The sequence below is a fragment of the Zootoca vivipara genome, chromosome 1 (assembly GCF_963506605.1).
Source record: "Zootoca vivipara chromosome 1, rZooViv1.1, whole genome shotgun sequence".
Classification (NCBI taxonomy): domain Eukaryota; kingdom Metazoa; phylum Chordata; class Lepidosauria; order Squamata; family Lacertidae; genus Zootoca; species Zootoca vivipara.
The window spans coordinates 1,956,736-1,977,710 of NC_083276.1; the positions used below are offsets into that span (position 1 = coordinate 1,956,736).

Here is a 20,975-nt window from a genome sequence, read left to right on the forward strand (position 1 = left end):
CCACAAATATATGGACTTAGAGGGTTGGCACTGTGGGATATAAGGCTTCTGGGTGCAAGGCTGGCACAGGAGGTTTTGCTGACCATCAGCCTAGATGATTGGAGAAATTCATGGAGGAGAGAGCTGTCAATGGTTGCTAGCCACGACGTCTATGCTCTGTGTCCATAGTTAGAGCCAAAAATGCTTCTGAACCCCAGTTGCTGGAAACCGCAGGCTTTTGTGTGTGAATCCTGCTTGCAGGCTTCTCACGGGCATCAGATCGGCCACTGTGAGAGCAGGATGCTGGACCAGATGGGCCACTGGCCTGATCCCGCTGGCTCTCCTTATGTTCTTGAGCCTTGCTCCTAGACCAGGTTCTCCCCTGCCAACCCTTTGCATTGAGAAACTGAATTAGCTCCTTTTCTGCTGCTGAGTTGGGCCCATGACCCTGATTTAATAAAGACCCCTTCCATATGCACAATAAGAGCGTCTGGCTACGCTCTGTGAGTCAGAGGCAGAGAGGCTTCTGCACGCCAGTTGCTGAAAAACACAGGAAGGGGGTGTTGCTTTTGTGTTAGAATCCTGCTTGATGGTTTCCCTTGGGTGTATACAGTTGGCCACTGTGAAAACAGGACGCTGGGGTAAATGGTCTACTGGCCGGGTCCGACGGGCTCTTCTCCTATTCTTATTCTGGGTGCGTCCGTTCTGCTCAGGTCCGGATTAAGGTTTGATGAGGCCCTCAGCTACTGAAGGTAATGGGGCCCTTTATATGTCCAGCTGCCCTTTGTCAACAACAAAGTGTCGCTGTTTTTTGTGTATGCTATATGGTAATTGATGGACCTAATAGGTATCTCAAGCGATTTGCACATGTTGTCCTGCAACCAGTCCATGCAGAATGTAGGCACCCTATATATAGAAAGGAGCAAACCAGGGATATTTTAGGGAGCAGGCAAACAGGTGGGGCCCATGACTTCCATCATAGGAGCTTACCCAACACACTGTTGCTGTATGGAGGTTTTATTTTATTTGTTGTTTATCTTATATTTTGGAAATCTACATCCAGGGTTTTCTCCTTTGAATTTTTTGGGGGGCCCTAAGCTATAGCTTGTTTAGCTTACAGTAGAACCTCGGTTTATGAACACCTCGGTTTACGAACTTTCAGTTTACGAACGCCGCGGACCCATCTGGAACGGATTAAGTCACTTTCCATTACTTTCAATGGGAAAGTTCGCTTCAGTTTATGAACGCTTCAGTTTATGAACAGACTTCCGGAACCAATTGTGTTAATAAACCGAGGTACTACTGTATATAGAAATCCGGCACTGGTTTTGCTTCTTAAACCAAAGTCACATTTTAGTCCTCTGTTGGAGTTCTCATCTCTACTCTGAATTCTTTGCAGGTTGTCAACACTGGGTGCTGTTGACGCATCCTCCTTGAGAGAGAACCGTGACGCTGATGGTGCCAGACAACTGCTCGAGGGACGGAGGATTCCCTGCTTTCAATATTTGCTACACCGACAAGTGTGGGGTGGGGGGGCCACCTCCTGCTTTGTTTGAGCGCTTCTGTTTGCTTGTTTTCTTATCCAACAGGTCTCATCTGTTCTACCAGATTCTTCTTTATTTATTTGGGGGGGGGTGTTGGGGTGCACAGATCCAATATCTGGGAAGCCAAGATTTGACTTTCCAACGCAGTCATACATTTCTGTTCTTGCCTGTACCTAGCTTTCAGCAAACAGCCGGCCTCTGTCTTGACTGCTGACTGACACGGCTTCATCTTTTCTGCTTCCTTCCTTTTTTGATTTTCCTCTTATTAACCAAGGAAAAGCGCAAGCATTGCAAAAAGAAAAGAAATAAATGCATCAAAAAACAGGAAGCAGTTCCTAAATAGAATTTCTGATTTCTTATTATTAATGCTAATGATGAAACAATGCTTCTTGAAAAGTAAGGAGAAGAAACTGGTGTCTGATCCTCTCGTTGCGCAGAATTGGCAAGGCAGTGGAGTCGTTTGGTCCAGAGAGTGTCTACAAAATCAGTCAAAGTAGTCCCTAGAGCACCACAGCTCTTAGCTGCTACTACTACCTTGCCGTGGCAAGGCTGCAATATGAAACTGTCAAATCTATTTCATATGTCTGTTTGTTTGTGTGTCCTTTTTTAAAAAAAGGATTGCTGCCTCCTTCTGGTTATTGGTGCTTGCTTTTATTAATTCTTTGTTAATTCTTCAGGGGACTGCAAACCTAAAAGCGGTACAGAAACGCTTTAAGTCAGTGGTTCCCAAAGTGGGTGTTTCTACCCCTTGGGAGGCAGTGTGGTTACCTGGGGGGGGGCAATAAGAAGCAAGAGGGGTGGCAGGGGGCATTCAAGGTGTAAATGACTCTCAGATTTTGAAAAGCTGCTATCACTAGATCAAGTTCATCAATTTGGTGGAAATAACTAAATTAGTTTTCTATTGTTTTTATCAGAGATTTTCTTGGGTTGCAAAGGTACATACTGTACATCGTCTCCATTTTCAGATCATAAAGCTCTTTCTACAGATGAGTTACATTCGATGTGATACATTAAAGCTGTATATAATATAAGGCTGGGGAAGAAGAGAGTTGGGGAAGGAGAAGGGGGTAGAAAACTTTCATTCTTTTACTTGGTGTATAAATCACTAAATAGTTTTAATTTGATTTTGGAATCAGTGTGCAATGAATTGTTACTACTGTATTTTGAATTGAATGGTGTTATTATCTTCCTTAGTGGGTTGCGGAAACCACTATTCGGGGGGGGGGAGCTTTTTAATAGGGGGGAGAAGTTTACGGCGCCAAGAGGGAGGTAATCTCCAAAGGTTTGGGAACCACTGCTTTCAATATGTTGTTGTTGTTGTTTAGTCGTTTAGTCGTGTCCGACTCTTCGTGACCCCATGGACCATAGCACGCCAGGCACTCCTGTCTTGCACTGCCTCCCGCAGTTTGGTCAAACTCATGTTCGTAGCTTCGAGAACACTGTCCAACCATCTTGTCCTCTGTCGTCCCCTTCTCCTTGTGCCCTCAATCTTTCCCAACATCAGGGTCTTTTCCAAGGATTCTTCTCTTCTCATGAGGTGGCCAAAGTATTGGAGCCTCAGCTTCACGATCTGTCCTTCCAGGGAGCACTCAGGGCTGATTTCCTGAAGAATGGACAGGTTTGATCTTCTTGCAGTCCATGGGACTCTCAAGAGTCTCCTCCAGCACCATAATTCAAAAGCATCAATTCTTCGGCGATCAGCCTTCTTGATGGTCCAGCTCTCACTTCCATACATCACTACTGGGAAAACCATAGCTTTAACTATACGGACCTTTGTCGGCAAGGTGATGTCTCTGCTTTTTAAGATGCTGTCTAGGTTTGTCATTGCTTTTCTCCCAAGAAGCAGGCGTCTTTTAATTTCGTGACTGCTGTCACCATCTGCAGTGATCAAGGAGCCCAAGAAAGTAAAACCTCTCACTGCCTCCATTTCTTCCCCTTCTATTTGCCAGAAGGTGATGGGACCAGTGGCCATGATCTTGGTTTTTTTGATGTTGAGCTTCAGACCATATTTTGCGCTCTCCTCTTTCACCCTCATTAAAAGGTTCTTTAATTCCTCCTCGCTTTCTGCCATCAAGGTTGTGTCATCTGCATATCTGAGGTTGTTGATATTTCTTCCGGCAATCTTAATTCCGGCTTGGGATTCATCTAGTCCAGCCTTTTGCATGATGAATTCTGCATATAAGTTAAATAAGCAGGGAGACAATATACAACCTTGTCGTACTCCTTTCCCAATTTTGAACCAATCAGTTGTTCCATATCCAGTTCTAACTGTAGCTTCTTGTCCCACATAGAGATTTCTCAGGAGACAGATGAGGTGATCAGGCACTCCCATTTCTTGAAGAACTTGCCATAGTTTGCTGTGGTCGACACAGTCAAAGGCTTTTGCATAGTCAATGAAGCAGAAGTAGACGTTTTTCTGGAACTCTCTAGCTTTCTCCATAATCCAGCGCATGTTTGCTATTTGGTCTCTGGTTCCTCTGCCCTTTCGAAATCCAGCTTGCACTTCTGGGAGTTCTCGGTCCACATACTGTCTAAGCCTGCCTTGTAGAATTTTAAGCATAACCTTGCTAGCGTGTGAAATGAGCACAATTGTGCGGTAGTTGGAGCATTCTTTGGCACTGCCCTTCTTTGGAATTGGGATGTAGACTGATCTTCTCCAATCCTCTGGCCATTGCTGAGTTTTCCAAACTTGCTGGCATATTGGGTGTAGCACCTTAACAGCATCATCTTTTAAAATTTTAAATAGTTCAGCTGGAATATCATCACTTCCACTGGCCTTGTTATTAGCAGTGCTTTCTAAGGCCCATTTGACTTCACTCTCCAAGATGTCTGGCTCAAGGTCAGCAACCACACTACCTGGGGTGTACGAGACCTCCATATCTTTCTGGTATAATTCCTCTGTGTATTCCTGCCACCTCTTCTTGATGTCTTCTGCTTCTGTTAGGTCCTTACCAATTTTGTCCTTGATTATGGTAATCTTTGTACGAAATGTTCCTTTCATATCTCCAATTTTCTTGAACAGATCTCTGGTTTTCCCCATTCTATTGTTTTCCTCTATTTCTTTGCATTGCTCATTTAAAAAGACCCTCTTGTCTCTCCTTGCTGTTTTTTGGAAATCTGCATTCAGTTTCCTGTATCTTTCCCTATCTCCCTTGCATTTTGCTTGCCTCCTCTCCTCCGCTATTTGTAAGGCCTCGTTGGACAGCCATTTTGCTTTCTTGCATTTCCTTTTCCTTGGGATGGTTTTCGTTGCTGCCTCTTGTATAATGTTACGAGCCTCCATCCATAGTTCTTCAGGCACTCTGTCCACCAAATCTAAATCCTTAAACCTGTTCCTCACTTCCACTGTGTATTCATAAGGGATTTGATTCAGATTGTATCTTACTGGCCCAGTGGTTTTTCCTACTTTCTTCAGTTTAAGCTGGAATTTTGCTATAAGAAGCTGATGATCTGAGTTACAGTCAGCTCCAGGTCTTGTTTTTGCTGACTGTATAGAGCTTCTCCATCTTTGGCTGCAGAGAATATAATCAATCTGATTTCGATGCTGCCCATTTGGTGATATCCATGTGTAGAGTCGTCTCTTGTGTTGTTGGAAGAGAGTGTTTGTGATGACCAGGTTGTTCTCTTGACAGAAATCTATTAGCCTTTGCCCTGCTTTATTTTGAACTCCAAGGCCAAACTTGCCAGTTGTTCCTTTTATCTCTTGATTCCCTACTTTAGCATTCCAATCCCCTGTAATGAGAAGAACATCTTTCTTTGGTGTCATTTCTAGAAGGTGTTGTAGGTCTTCATAGAATTGGTCAATTTCACTTTCTTCAGCACCGGTAGTTGGTGCATAAACTTGGATTACTGTGATGTTAAAAGGTCTGCCTTGGATTCGTATCGAGATCATTCTATCATTTTTGAGATTGTATCCCATTACAGCTTTTGCCACTCTTTTGTTGACTATGAGGGCCACTCCATTTCTACTACAGGATTCTTGCCCACAGTAGTAGATATGATAGTCACCCGAACTGAATTCGCCCATTCCCTTCCATTTTAGTTCACTGATGCCCAGGATGTCGATATTTATTCTTGCCATCTCATTTTTCACCACATCCAGCTTACCATTGTTCATGGTTCTTACATTCCAGGTTCCTATGCAATATTTTTCTTTACAGCATCGGACTTTCCTTTCGCTTCCAGGCATATCCGCAACTGAGCGACCTTTCGGCTTTGGCCCAGCCGCTTCATCAGCTCTGAATCTACTTGTACTTGTCCTCCGCTCTTCCTCAGTAGCATGTTGGACGCCTTCCGACCTGAGGGGCTCATCTTCCAGCGTCATAACTTTTATATGCCTGTTGTCTTTGTCCATGGAGTTTTCTTGGCAGGGATACTGGAGTGGCTTGCCAGTTCCTTCTCCAGGTGGATCACGTTTAGTCAAAACTCTCCACTATGACCTGTCCATCTTGGGTGGCCCTGCATGGCATAGCTCATAGCTTCTCTGAGTTATTCAAGCCCCTTCGCCACGACAAGGCATTGATCCATGAAGGGGTTTCAATATGTAAAGAAATAGATTCAACCTCTAACAGCAGGACTCTGCATTACTTTTTAAAATAAATCAATAAAATAAAATACACCAGCTAAGAATAAGAGCCCTTTCCACCAGCAACAACCTTACCAAACTTATCCTCGGCATTTGCAAGTTTCAGTTTCTGTTAATACTTGCAAATTCCTCACCTTTGCACAGGTCGTTGGGCACAGATAGCCTCCAACCACCGTAAATGTCAGGGTGCCCTCACTGCTCGCTTTAGTAAACAGAGTCATAGTGTTGACAATTGCTGAATTTTCCTTGCTTTGTTGCTTTCCGGAGCCAGTGGGGAGTTCTCCCAACCCACTCACTCTCCAGTCAGTTTGCTGTCATTTTCAGGAGTGGCAGGAGTGGCAAGAGTAGCCTCCCCACATGCTGCCATCCCATAGCCTAAGATCACCTCCAGCACCACAATGAAGAACGGTCACAGCGTTGGGAACTTAGAATCGTAGAGTTGGAAGAGACCACAAGGGCCATCCAGTCCAACCCCCTGCCAAGCAGGAAACACCATCAAAGCATTCCTGACAGATGGCTGTCAAGCCTCCGCTTAAAGACCTCCAAAGAAGGAGACTCCACCACACTCCTTGGTAGCAAATTCCACTGTCGAACAGCTCTTACTGACAGGAAGTTCTTCCTAATGTTTAGGTGGAATCTTCTTTCTTGAAGTTTGAATCCATTGCTCCATGTCCGCTTCTCTGGAGCAGCAGAAAACAACCTTTCTCCCTCCTCTATATGGCATCCTTTTATATATTTGAACATGGCTATCATATCACCCCTTAACCTTCTCTTCTCCAGGCTAAACATACCCAGCTCCCTAAGCCGTTCCTCATAAGGCATCGTTTCCAGGCCTTTGACCATTTTGGTTGCCCTCTTCTGGACACGTTCCAGCTTGTCAGTATCCTTCTTGAACTGTGGTGCCCAGAACTGGACACAATACTCCCGGTGAGGTCTGACCAGAGCAGAATACAGTGGTACTATTACTTCCCTTGATCTAGATGCTATACTCCTATTGATGCAGCCCAGAATTGCATTGGCTTTTTTAGCTGCTGCATCACACTGCTGACTCATGTCAAGTCTGTGGTCTACCAAGACTCCTAGATCCTTTTCACATGTACTGCTCTCAAGCCAGGTGTCACCCATCCTGTATTTGTGCCTTACATTTTTATTTTTATTTTGCCCAAGTGTAGTACTTTACATTTCTCCCTGTGAAAATTCATCTTGTTTGCTGTGGCCCAGTTGTCCAATCTGTTAAGGTCATTTTGAAGTGTGATCATCATCATAATAACACCCTGAGCTGCAAATCATTGTGCAGTGCAGATCTCTGGGCCGAGGCATTATGTGTTGGCATGGCCTCCCTTGTGCTGCAGCTTTCTGCACTATCTGCAGCTTCTGGATCATGCAAAAGAGAAGCCCCACACAGAGTGCATTGCAGCCATCCAGTATTGAGCTTGATGGACCTATGGTCTGATTCATCATAAAGCAGCTTCTTTTGGTTCTTTCTTCTGGCTACTTGTGGCATCAGTGGAATCTGCACATGCCTAAAACAGCTCTCGAATGGGGTGTCTGCTCACAGTGGTAAATGTTTAATTAGATATATTGAGTGGAAAAGAATGGCACGGTGTCCAAGATTTTGACTTCATTTTAATATAGCAGAACACCACCGACAGCAGGCTCCCAGGAGATTTCTCTTATGTGTTTAAAATAACAGACCCGAGGGCTTGCCGGTCGGAAGGTCGGGGTGAGCTCCCATTGTTCAGTCCCTCTCCTGCCCACCTAGCAGTTCCAAAGCACGTCAAAATGCAAGTAGATAAATAGGTACCGCTCTGGCAGGAAGGTAAACAACGTTTCCGTGCACTGCTCTGGTTCGCCAGAAGCTGCTTTGTCATGTTGGCCACATGACCCGGAAGCTGTCTGTGGACAAATGCCGGCTCCCTCGGCCTATAGAGCGAGATGAGCACCGCAACCCCAGAGTCGTCCACGACTGGACCTAACGGTCAGGGGTCCCTTTACCTTTTAAAGCTCGGCTCAGTGCTTCAGACGCCACTTTTGGATCCAAAGTTTCCAAGCCAAAGGAATCCCAACAGACTTATAGGACAGAAGAATTTATCAAGTGTGAGCATGTGTGCGAGAGAGAGAGTCTCTCCTTTAACTGAACTGCTGCTTTCTTTATCAAAAGGTCCACGGCAGGAGGCTGTGTGCAGAAACCAGCTGTGAGACCTGCTACAGGTCGGAAGGTCAGCGCCGATGGATGAATAAGCGTCCAGCTTAATAACTCAAAGCAGGGCAGAAATGATCAAAAGGGAGGTGAGATAAAGAGTGATCCTGGGAATGTGAAAAGTGCGGCAGAAGCGAGAGCAACAGGAACATAGTTAAGGAAGGTATCCTGCTGGGGGAGAAGAAAGGAACAGAAAAACACCAAAGGAACAGAAATCAATCATTTGGCAATGACATTATTAGGGCATCACTCCAGGAGAAGAAAAAGAGGGCCTCTGTATTTCCTTACAGAGTGACACAGTAAGAGACCTCTTGAGCAGAGTCCTACAGCTAACATGCTCCCAGCTCTTTTAATAGAATCATGGATTCTTCAACATCGACTTGGTTGGACTGGTCATGTTGTATGGATGCCTTATGATCGTCTTCCAAAACAACTACTCTATTCCAAACTTTAAAATGGAAAGCGTAATGCTGGTGGTCAACAAAAGAGGTTTAAAGACTCTCTCAAGGCAAATCTTAAAAAAATGTAGTATAAACACCGACAACTGGGAAACCCTGGCCTGCGAGCACTCCAGTTGGAGAACAGCCTTGACCAAAGGTGTCATGGGCTTTGAAGACACTCGAACTCAGGACGCAAGGGAGAAACATGCTAGGAGGAAGATACGCTTGGCAAATCCACACCGTGATCAACTCCCACCCAAAACCAATGTACCCACTATGGAAGGACGTGTGGATCCAGAATTGGCCTCCACAGTCATTTACAGACTCATTGTTAAAACCGTCTTTATGGAAGACAATTTTACTCAGCTATGAGTGATCACCAAAGAAGAAGGAGGAATCATAGAGTTGGAAAGGACCCTGAGAGCCATCTAGTCCAACCCTCTGCAATGCAGGAATCTCAACTGCTTAAAAACCTCCAAGGAAGAACAGTTCGCTGCCTCCCGAGGGAGACCGTTCCGCTGTTGAAAAGCTCTTGCTGCCAGAAAGCTCCTCCTGGTGCTTAGCTGGAACCTCCATTCTTGTAACCTGAAGCCATGGGTTCGGATCAGGAGAAATGTTGTCCTCTTGTTGTCAACCACGCTGATATTTTTTATGAAACAGTGGTAAATAAATATTTTAATAAATACATAAGTAAAAGCTGATTAGATAAGTTCCTGGGGGAGAAAACTATTAGTGACTACCAACCAGAATAGCGTTCGATGCAAAAATACTTCTGAATCCCAGTTGCTGGAAACCAGAGGAGGAGAGAAAGTCTCCTTGTGCTCAAATCCTGCTTGCGAGTTTCCCAGAAGATGTTCTTTTCCGTTACTCCTCATAACACTTTCCCTGTGCCAACTGAGCCCACTTTGGCTGCCTCAACTGACTCTCCTACAGGGTATTCCAAGGATCATTCTAAATTCCTGGCTTCTTCTTCTTCTTCTTCTTCTTCTTCTTCTTCTTCTTCTTCTTCTTCTTCTTCTTCTTCTTCTTCTTCTTCTTCTTCTTCTTCTTCTTCTTCTTGTATCTGCTTGTAGACTTTGTCCTGGCACATTCTTCCACATGTGGTGGAGCTGCAAATCTGTACAGAAAGGGTGGAGACAAGTTTCACAAGAGATCTCTGAGATTGCAGGAAGACCAGTGGATCTCAGTGCCAGGCTATTCTCAACATTTGAAGATAACAATGCAAGGACTAGTTTATAAAACTCCTATTATATATTTGTGTCTCTGTGTGCTTTTTTAAATAGTTTTTTCACATTTTGAAATTTATAAACAATTATCAAACAACCAACATAGAAAGAGAATTTCGAAGAATATCCTGAACTTCCCTCCTCCCCTTTGTGGGTCCTTATATCAACCTTTTTCCTCCTGCATCTTATCGATTAATCCAAATCTATTAAATCTCCATTATAACCAAAATTCAACATTAAACGGTGAGTGTTATTCCAATCCTACTAATAATTTTAGTTGTTTACAATGGCTTTTAAGGTAAATTATATATTTTCCCCATTCCTTATTAAAATTTTGGTCTTCCTGATTTCTGATTCTTCCGGACATTCTTGAATCTTGCCACTTCAGTGTAGTTCATCAACTTAATCTGCCATTCTTCTGTGGACGGGACTTATTATATATCTGTTGGCTGTAGCCAATTACCTGTTGCCCAAGGATGGAGAAATACGTCAGACCTTCCCTTTAACATCTGGTTTTGGTAGGTTCTATGTATTGCAGTGTGAGAAAAGTCGACTCATTTGACATGGGTTTCACGAGGCACCGTCAACAGACTACGTTGTCATGTGTTTGGGTGTTTTGACATATACTAAGAAACAATCTCATGGCTGGCAGGTCCCCACCCAACAAGTCTGATTTTATTTGGTACTTATTATATACCGACATCCTCTGCTACTGGCCATCTTTGTCTTCACGAGAACAATAATTGTATCTTCTTTTCTGAGTTTAGATCAAATATCTTCATGTTCCGATGACTTATCCAACCATGTGCTATGGATCTATAATAGCAAGCTGCTGCCCGATTCTTTGTTTTGCTTTGTTGAATTTTGATTACTTAAAGTTTAAGAGAGGGAAAATAAGGGTGCTGAGTGAGTTGGCGCAGACGGAAGCTATTATGACTCCTGAGTCCAAGAAAAAAATGAAATCCGGAATGAAGATTTCTCTTCTCCAAGCAAAGAGGTTCCTACAGACCTTCTCAGCTGTGAAGCTCCAAGCTTCTCCAATCAATTTGGAAGTCATAACCTGTGTCGGCACAATTAATTAAATTGTTATACATCACTTCGCAAATACCTCCGGGAAGGAGGGCTTCCTTGCTCCTGTACACAGAGCGAGGCTTCTTCTTCCAAGGTGCTGGTGTTAATCAATAATTGCTCTGATCCCAATATTGGCTTTAGATGAGAGCTCCTTCCTTGGTGGCCCCCTAGGGGAGCTGCTCTCCGTGATCCCGATTACCATTAACAAAACAAGGCCGTTTGCTCATCAAGTCGCGGCACCCCAAGAGCAAGAGAAGGTGAGCGGCGCTCAATACCTCTATATTGCCGTCTTCCATCGTTTGGATATAGCTATTGCGCGGGAGGAGTGATTTCTCCTAGTGCAACAGAACTTTGCATCTGCCGTGGATGCTTGAGCTGAGATTCTTGCATTGCAGGGGATTGGACTAGATGGCTCTTGGGGGTCCCTGTCAACTCCACAGTTCTACGATTCCACGAATCCCTTCCCTCCCTTCCCCTCGCCCCACCCCCAACTTTAAGGAGACGGTGGGTGCACAAAGGGTGTAGGTGGAGGGGAGGGAAGGAAGGTCCGTTGCTCGAGAGGGAGCTGTTCACTTGCGCGGTGGACCAGAAGAACATGAGCAGGATCAGGCCAATGGCCCACCTGTCCCAGCATCCTGTCCTCTGGGTGGCCAACCAGACGCCCGTGTGGGAAGCTTGAAAGCTGCTGTTCGTGTGGCGCATGCAAATTAGATAGGTTCATATTAAAATGCAAAATGAATGGCTTTCTTCCTCATCTCTAACAACAAAATTCCTCCCTAACCCCCCTCCTCCCAACACAGCACATGCCATACTGCAGATTTCCTTAGCCATTCCTAATACACAGGGGCGTATCGTGGGTTGCCAGGTCCCGGGGCAGGGCAATTGTTGCATCGCCTGGTGGCCGGCGGTGGTCAGTCTCTTCGCCGGCCAGCATCTAATCAAGGGAGCCTCTCCTTGCAAACCAGCTCCAGCCTGGAAGCAGAGATAAGGCAGAGAAATGGGATGCCAGGATTGCCGTTTTGTCGCTCTCCCCTCCTGTCCTTGCAGCGAGGCGCTCCGGGCAACACTCGAGGCTCTGGGAGTGCCTTCCCCCCCTTCCATTTCCTCCCTCTTGGCTGGTTCAGGGACAGGGCATGTACAGGCGTCCCTTTGCTGGCCACAAGGTGGCTTGCTTCCCCATGGCTCCGGCCTCAATGAGGGTCTGGTTGCACCCCTCCCCCTCAGAAATTTGCACCTGGTGCCACGGTCCCCTGCTCCCCATGCTACGCCACTGCCAATATAGTCCCAGGGTGTCTTCCCTCCCACTTCCCCAGGCTCCCTTGCACTCCTCTTGGCTTCTAGAGGCCACCCTTCACCACTTGTTGCTGCCCCATAAAAGGTTCACTGTGTAGCCCACACACAATGGGAAAATTCACGGCAAGTATGGGTTTTTTTGGGGGGGGGGAATGCGGTGTCACATTCTCAATAGATGTCCCTCTCGCACTCCCACCGTGGAACAGTGACTTTGATAAAAACTACAATCACTTCCGAAGCGGCTGTTTTTGGCAGTCCTGACAGCCTTTCGATGGGCAATGAAAATAAGCGCAGAGGAAAGCTACGACAAAGAGGAACAAAAGGATCAGCCTGTGGATCTCTCCCTCCCGCCCCTCCCCTCCCTCTGTGTTGTCTGTGTGAATAGGCAACTGAACAGGGAACAAAGAGGTTCACTAATTCTGCAGACGGACCTGGCATGGGCACAGAGTGCTGGAAGTGGGAGCTTAGAATGGCACACTTAACCCAACAAGGTTTAAAAGGAGACCTGCTTAGCGGAAGTCCTTCTTCATGCAGCATAGGGTTAAACTATGAAAGGAGGCAGTGATGGCCAACAATCTAGACATAAAAGTTGTTGAGCTTTTTTAAAAGTTCTTTTAAAGGAAATTCGCTAAAATCTACACTTCCAACATCAGGGGTCGCCAGACTTACCTGGCTTTGGGCCGGTGCCCGCCGCACCAATCGCACGGCGGACCGGAGGGCGGGGGAGTGCGCGCCCGTGCGCATTCACACACAGACTTACTGGCGCGGTGGCGCTCTTCCAGGTCGGAAAAAGCACCGAAAATCATTTTCGGGCCTCCCCCGACCCGGAAGTGCACCGGAAATGACCTCTTCTGGGTCGGGAGAGGCCCATGCGCATACGCACAAACAACTTTCGGCATTTTTTCCTGATTTGGAAGTTCGCTGCCGCGCTGCGCGCCATAAGAGCGGGCGGCAGCGGGGGTTGTCGCGGGCCGGATTGGGAGGCCAATTGGGCCACATCTGGGGACCCTGCGGGCCGTAGTCTGGGAACCCCTGTCCAACATGCTTCTGAACACTGGCTGCTAGGGAGAGCAGGAGGGTAGAGGGTTCTTGTACTTGGGTCCTGCTGGCATGATGATTCCCATTGAGGCATCTGGTTGGCCACTGTGAGAACAGGTTGCTGGACTAGATGGGCCATTGGCCTGATCCTGCAAGCCCTTGGGTCAAGTCAGAGGGAACTGGGCTGTGAGTGTGTGACTGGTCTTGAGTGAACCAGCAAGCTTCATAGCTGAGCAGGAATTATGGTTCTACCCTTCCTTGGACCCAAGAAAATAAGAGGGGGCTGCTGGATCAGGCCCATGGCCTATCTAGTCCAGCATCCTGCTCTCACAATGGCCAACCAGATGCCTGTGGGGAAGCAGCAAGCAGGATCCGAGCATGTGGCCATCACTGCCCCTTGTGGAATTGAGTTCCATAGTTCGTGCTGCACAATGAATGACTTTCTTTTATCTGCCCTGAATCTTCCAAACTTCATTGGATGTTCATTGGACAAGTGTTATGTACTGAGCTGAATCATAGAACAATAGGATCCAGAATCAGCAGTCTGATTGGTCCGCAGGAGCCACCCAATCCAACTCCAGGTGGAAGTGAATCCGCAACCTAATTGGCCTGCAGGAGCAGCCAATCAGGTTGCTGGCAGAAGTCAATCCACAAACTGATTGGCCCACAGGTGTAGCCCTGAAGTAGCCAATCACGCAAAGCCCATTGTGTAAATAATGTATATAAGCAGATGGTTTGGGGAAAAGAGCCATTCTTCTCCTCTTCTCCTTGATGACTATGAGCTGAATAAAGAGCATGAAATTCACTCTCGACTCTGAGTATATTTCAACAAGCTAGCACCATCCCTGGCATTGCCCCAATTCTCCAAAAATTCTCTTCTGCCAGGCTGCTCTCGGTTGGGGAAGGCACGTAGCCTCAAAGCAGGCTGGGTTTTTTCAGAAGGCCTCGTAAGCACTCCGAGGCCAATCCTTCCCCCAAGCCGCGGATGCTATAAAGTTTAAACAAAATTTTCTATGCAGCGCCAACGTGAAATGATTGCATATAAACTCTGGACGGAAAACCCCGGCAATAACTTACCTCTTGTCCTTTTGAATATTGTGGCTTGATAAGGTACATGATGTAAACATCTGATTATATTGTGCCTGGTGGCATTTTTATGCGCTAGGTGTCGTCCCTGAGGATGGTAAAAGCGGATGGCTGAAATTGCTTTTGGACACGCTGCAGTGATGGTTTTGCGCTCATCAGCATGGATGTGAGGAGTGGAAATGGGGAATAGAGGGCTCAGGCACACTTATCCCCTTGCCCCGCTCTTTCCGAGCATAGGTCTGAACTTTAAAGGTCCAAGAGCTCTCCTCCCCTCCGCCCCGTGAAATCCACTATTTAAAGTTGAAGTGCAACAAATAGCAGTTGGAGTTTTCTGTGGGTTGCTGTTTGTTCCAATTTAGCTTTAAAGATCACATTATCGTGGAGAAAGCTCTGGGGCAAAAAGGGTGCTTGGACATGGAAAGGTTACTATGCCCAGAGACAGGCTGAAACTCCAGACGTCTTCACTGTTGCATCTCATGCTGTGTGTGTGTGTGTGTGTGTGTGTGTTTAAGCCTATCCAGGACAACAGGCACAATCCACTGGAAAGCTCTCCACAAGAATGATTGGAGTCTGTGCAACAGCCTTACCCCGGTTTTGCCCAGGCCCCATTATTTTCATTGGGTCTTGGGTGGGAGGACAATCCCAGGAGATTGTGTTCAACGTGTTTCAGGAGGAAGCTTCCCTTGTAAGAACACAATAAGAGCCTTGCTGGGTCAAGCCAAGGGCCCGTCTAGTCCAGCATCCTGTTCTCACAGTGGCCAACAGATAATCCCAAAGGGAAAGCAGCAAGCAGGATCCAAGCACAAGAGCTCTCCATCACTTTCCATCAAGCGTCATTCACAAGCATTGCCGCCTCCAACTCTGGAGAGCAAACCGATTCCTCGTGGCTGGCAGCCATCATTAGTCCTCTCCTCCTCCTCCGTGAAGTTGTCAAATCCTCTTTTCAAGCCATCCAAGTTGGTTGACATCGCCACCTTCTGTGCAGCGGCGGAGGAAGTCTCTCAGGCTCCTGAGGCGGCATGGCCAGGGACAGAGCAAACCACCCATAGGGGTGGGTTGCGGGGCCCATAGCGGTGGGCCATGGTGTCATAGAATCATAGAATCCTAGAGTTGGAAGAGTAAACATACCCAGCTCCCTAAGCCGTTCCTCATAAGGCATCGTTTCCAGGCCTTTGACCATTTTGGTTGCCCTCTTCTGGACACGTTCCAGCTTGTCAGTACTGTATCCTTCTTGAACTGTGGTGCCCAGAACTGGACACAGTACTCCAGGTGAGGTCTGACCAGAGCGGAATACAGTGGCACTATTACTTCCCTTGATCTAGATGCTATACTCCTATTGATGCAGCCCATAGGGATGGCATGGCCCGTGCCTTCCCTATGGGTGCTGTGCACCCCATGCTGTCCCTGTGGGCACCGCGTGCCCGGGACCATACAGTGCACACGGCGCCCATAGGGACGGGACACGGGGTGCCCATAGGGATGGACATGGTGCACAGGATCCTTAGGGATGGGGCACGCCACGGGGGCTCTTCCACCCAACAGCTGGGGGGGGGCAGCTGGCGCACAACGCAGAGCCTGCAGGCACCGAAACGCATGTCTCGTGCGTGCTGCAGGCCCTGCAGTGAGTGCCGCTGGCCATTTTGTCACCCCCCCCGTCAGGGCGGCACCCAGGGCGGACTGCACCCCCGCACCCCCCTTCCTATGCCCCTGCTCCTGTGGCAGGGAATTCAACAGTATAACTATGCTCCCTGGAGCACAGGTGTGACCCCAGACCAGGAATACATAGGCTGCGTGTATGCAGCATCCTTTGAAAAGCACCAGATGACTCTTTCAGTTCTGCGATTCTTTGATTTTTCCCAATCTTAAAAAAAGCGATTTCAGGGAAAGGCAAGTCCGCTCTTGTCTATGAAAGCTCCTGCAGCTCCAGTGATTTTGTCAGTCATTAATGTCTTTAATTTTCAGACATTTTCTTTACTGCTACTCTTTCTAGATCGTTGATATATATATAAAAAATCAGGGCACTTGCTTTTGTAAAAGCTCCCATTTTCAGCCATTAAACAAGATCACTTTGCAGAGGAAAGAGGGTGATGATGAAGTAAATTGCTCAATTTGCACACACACACACACACACACACACACACACACACACACACACACACCTATCCTTCCAGCCATGTGTAAAGTGGCTGTTTAATAGCAGCAACTGGAACAAATAAAATGAATGGCTACACCAGGCACCCCCAAACTTCGGCCCTCCAGATGTTTTGGACTACAATTCCCATCATCCCTGACCACTGGTCCTGTTAGCTAGGGATCATGGGAGCTGTAGGCCAAAACATCTGGAGGGCCGCGGATTGGGGATGCCTGGGCTACACCTCCAACAGGAATGTACTATTTTTGCCTGCTTCATGAGAGTCTATGGGCCGAGCTACATATTACACCCGAAGGCTGCACTTAAGCTCAAAAGAGACATTGTAGAGTCAGAAAAGGCTTAGAAAGGGGCCACCCAAATGGTTAACTGGATGGAGTGCCTCTTCTGCAAAGAAGGGTTGCCGCGCCGGGGATTTTTAGTTTAGAGAAATGGCAAGCAAGAGGGGACATGACAGATGTTTCTAAAATTATGTGTGGCATGGAGAAAGTGGGGAGACAAAAAAACCCCTCTCTCCAATGAAGCTGAATGTTGGGAGATTCAGGGCAGGTAAAAGGAAGGACTTCACCATGCAGCGCGTAGTTCATCTATGGAACTCCCTCCCACAGGACGCAGCAATGGCCACCAACCTAGATGGCTTTAAAAGAGGGGGAGCAGAGGGCTGTCGATGGCTACTAGCCAGGATGGCCAAACTCTGCCTCCACAGTCAAGGCAGCAGTACCTCTGTATATGAGATGCTGTGAGCCAGAGAAGGAGACAGTTGCTCTTGTGCTTCGATCCTGCTCACTGGTTCCCTCCAGACATCTGGTTGGCCACTTGGAGAACAGGTTGCTGTACTAGATGGGCCAGTGGCCTGATTCTGCAGGCTCTTCGTTGTGCTTTTATTTAGTTTAACTGCGATAATTTCTAAAATTCAAAATTAAAATTTGGAATTTCGATGCGTGCAACTTGCCATCATTTTCAGGCCGAACCCGCGGTGTAGCAACCCTTGCTTCTTAACAGGTTTCCGATAGCTACTTGAACACGTGGGAAATGGTGAAACTGCAACTCTCCCCAAATGTATCTAGGCGAGACTGCAAAAACTACAGCACTGTGATTTTTTTTGTGCTGTGACCTCCAGGCACAATGTAGCTGCTGCACAATGGTGCCTTGCAAAAATAAAAATAAAAATTATTAAGAAAGTTGCAAATGTGACAGAAAACCCTCACAGGAATAGTGACTTTGTGTTAAATCTCGCTTGAAAATATCTCAGAAGCTGTGACAAGAGGAAGAGAATAACAAGAAAGAACTGTTGGGAAAGATTGGGACTATATTGGACTATAATGATTGGAAAGAATTTGGAATTTGGATTAGAATAGCAGCAAGTTTCATTATTCAGAACCATAGAATCGTAGAGTTGAAAGAGACCACAAGGGCCATCCAGTCCAACCCCCTGCCGAGCAGGAAACACCATCAAAGCATGCTTGACATATGCCTGTAAAGCCTCTGCTTAAAGACCTCCAAAGAAGGAGACTCCACCACACTCCTTGGTAGCAAATTCCACTGCCGAACACCTCTTACTGTCAGGAAGTTCTTCCTAATGTTTAGCTGGAATCTTCTTTCTTGTAGTTTGAATCCATTGCTCCGTGTCCGCTTCTCTGGAGCAGCAGAAAACAACCTTTCACCCTCCTCTATATGACATCCTTTTATATATTTGAACATGGCTATCATATCACCCCTTAACCTTCTATTCTCCAGGCTAAACATACCGAGCTCCCTAAGCCGTTCCTCATAAGGCATCGTTTCCAGGCCTTTGACCATTTGGGTTGCCCTCTTCTGGACACGTTCCAGCTTGTCAGTATCCTTCTTGAACTGTGGTGCCCAGAACTGGACACAGTACTCCAGGTGAGGTCTGACCAGAGCAGAATACAGTGGTACTATTACTTCCCTTGATCTAGATGCTATGCTCCTGTTGATGCAGCCCAGAATTGCATTGCCTTTTTTAGCTGCTGCATCACACTGCTGACTCATGTCAAGTTTGTGGTCTACCAAGACTCCTAGATCCTTTTCACATGTACTGCTCTCAAGCCAGGTGTCACCCATCCTGTATTCGTGCCTTTCAAAAGAACCCTCAGATTTTGAAGCATGGGAAGTCAAAAATTTTATGATTCGGTATAATATTTGGTTTAATAGATATATATTTGTATAATTTGGAATAATTGATATGATATGATTGGTTTGTAAGTGAAAAATTTAATAGAAATTGATTATTATTTTAAAAAAAGAAAGTTGCAAATGTAAAACTTCAGAAATATGTGCATGCACAAAAGTCTTGGCAGAGATTTCAACTTCTGTTTTTGCATTTGGGGTGGGGGGTGGGGAGAAACACCCTCTCATCTTATATACACTCACACATTTTACAAGAAACCAATTATGGCATTCTAAGATAAGATACCGCATTCTATTTATAGCCCACCACAGAGTCATCGCAGACGGAACCTTACATAATTGCTTCCCAAAAAAGAAGTGGAGTGCCTTAATAAGGTGTTCTGCAGGATCCTCAGCTGCCTTCAGAAATAACCCTGAACTCAGTCATGCAAACACATTTCTTCACTGAGCAAAAAAGCCCTCCCCGTATAACACCTCCACATCATATCACATAATAGCAACCAGATTACACAATCTTTGCTCTGATGCTTTTTCTGATTGCCACACTAAAAGCAGGCGGCCGGGATTCTATAGAAAGGCATTTTACCAAGAACCTAAACATATTATCCCCCAAATGCAATATTAAAAAATGGGCTCAGTGTGGCATTTTTCAAAGGCCTTGAAGGAGCCATTGAAACTTCCAGTTCCTTCAGTTCAGACATGAAGAGTGATCAGCAGTCAAAGACCCCCCAGAGCCGGACTCTGCAGAGACCCATCACCCAAACCCCTGCAAGCAGCAGATATCCTCCCTAAATCATATTTGTTGGAGGCAGATAACTCAGTTGGTTAGAGCATGGTGCTGACAACGTCAAGGTTGCAAGTTTGATCCCCGTAAGGGGCAGCTGCATAATCCTGCATCGCAGGGGGTTGGACTAGATGACTCTTGGGGTCCCTTTCAACTCAGTGATTCTATGAGCTAAAGTTCATAGCTTCTGGAGGAGAAGAAAAGCACACACCTCAATTTATCCTGCCTTATTGAACAAACCCATCTTAAGCTAAACAAAGCAGGATCCGATCCACAAAAGTTGTCACTATAAAGCTATGAAAGGCACAACAGATTAAGAAGGTGACATCTCTAGAATTTTATTACCCTAAACTGGATTCAGTATCATAAAACCACAAAACTGTAGAGTTGGAAGCGACCCGGAGAGTCATTTAGTGCTATCTCCTCCAATGCAATGTATTCAATGTATCTTTTAAACAACAACACACTGTTACTTGGGAGAGGGATAGGTTTTGAACTCAATATTTCATTACTAAAGAGCTTTCCCCAATCATACAAGGGTTAAGAACACCCATTGCATTGTCAGAGGTTACCATCACCTTCTGCTCTCCAAGATACCCAAAGCCACCTCTTTTGGCTTGTCTTGGGCCGACTACACAATACAGTTGTGAGTTTGTGGGGTCAGTTTGAAGGATGCCCCAACTTACTTCCAGTTCTTGGCGTCCTGTACCCAGTGAGGGTTAGAATCTAAATAAAGGGTTCAACTCCTACCAAATTACCAGACATGTTTCTTTGCAAGACAATGACCTTAGCTGGCCGCTCGAGTGTCTTCATCGGGATCCCAAAAGGATGGTTCAGGTTGCAAGAGCTACAACTGACGGTGCCTTCCAGGCTAATGGGTGGGCCTTTTCTGCACCCGCCTCACCTGTCTGCTAGGTAGGAGAACAAGAGGTAGAGAGGTGTGCGTATGAACTGAACTGGAAGAAGGCTGGAAGCTGGAGACACAGACTTGCTTGCTCTGTGCTGGATCCGAAATTGACTAATAGAGAAGCAAGATCTGTTTGGAGGATTAATGCTGTGCGCCCCTCGATCCTATGCGCTCAGGTTGCATATATGCGTAAATAAAACCACACACCCCAAAGACATTGCAGTCACTGGTGATCTTCACTCCAAGGAGACAGAACCCAGGTAAATGCCTTGGGAGATTGGGGTGCATGCAATAATACTGATTCATCCCGCACCCAAGACACCATTGTTGGGTAAAGCTGAACCCCTGACAAAAAAGCCACAAAATTCACACACAGAACAGTATCATGAAGCAGGTTCCCAAACTCTGTGGAGCCATAGCTGCCAAGTCTCCCGTTTTCCCCTGGAAATCCCCGTTTTTCCAGCTGTTCCTAGCTGAAAAAACAGATTTTCCCCCCCGGTTTATTCTGGCGCAACGGCCATTTTG

At 46.3% G+C, this 20,975-nt stretch overlaps 1 protein-coding gene across 1 annotated transcript in view; it reads right to left on the reverse strand.

Moving 5' to 3' along the window:
- The window catches only part of MDGA2 (MAM domain containing glycosylphosphatidylinositol anchor 2), a 372,105-nt gene that overhangs the window by 84,620 nt on the left and 266,510 nt on the right, over positions 1–20,975 (reverse strand). The window lies entirely within an intron of this gene.